This window comes from Theobroma umbraticum, unplaced genomic scaffold, assembly GCF_002168275.2.
Source record: "Theobroma umbraticum cultivar Fairchild unplaced genomic scaffold, ASM216827v3 scaffold_34.0, whole genome shotgun sequence".
Taxonomy (NCBI): domain Eukaryota; kingdom Viridiplantae; phylum Streptophyta; class Magnoliopsida; order Malvales; family Malvaceae; genus Theobroma; species Theobroma umbraticum.
The window spans coordinates 2620153-2620509 of NW_018397275.1; positions in this window are offsets into that span (position 1 = coordinate 2620153).

Here is a 357-nt window from a genome sequence, read left to right on the forward strand (position 1 = left end):
ATCTTCATTAGCTAATTAAATATTTATGGAATATGTTCCATAAAAATTGATAATTTATTTAATAAATTATGGAATGCTATTCCTTAATTTAAGAGTGTCAAAATTTAAATAATTTAAGATAATATTAATCTATAAACTAGATTCCTAGTAAAAGTGGGAGTCTAAATATTTATGGACAAATTTGGTTTTGAATTGACTTCTTCCAAGAAGATAATTCTAATTTGACAGTAAATTTAAAGATTAAATTGTCTAAGATATTTCCTAATAAGATTAGATAATAGCAGACATTCAATTTTTAATTAAATGAGATTAATAATAGATTGTGTAAAATGTTTAGGAACACAAATTAAAATTGTT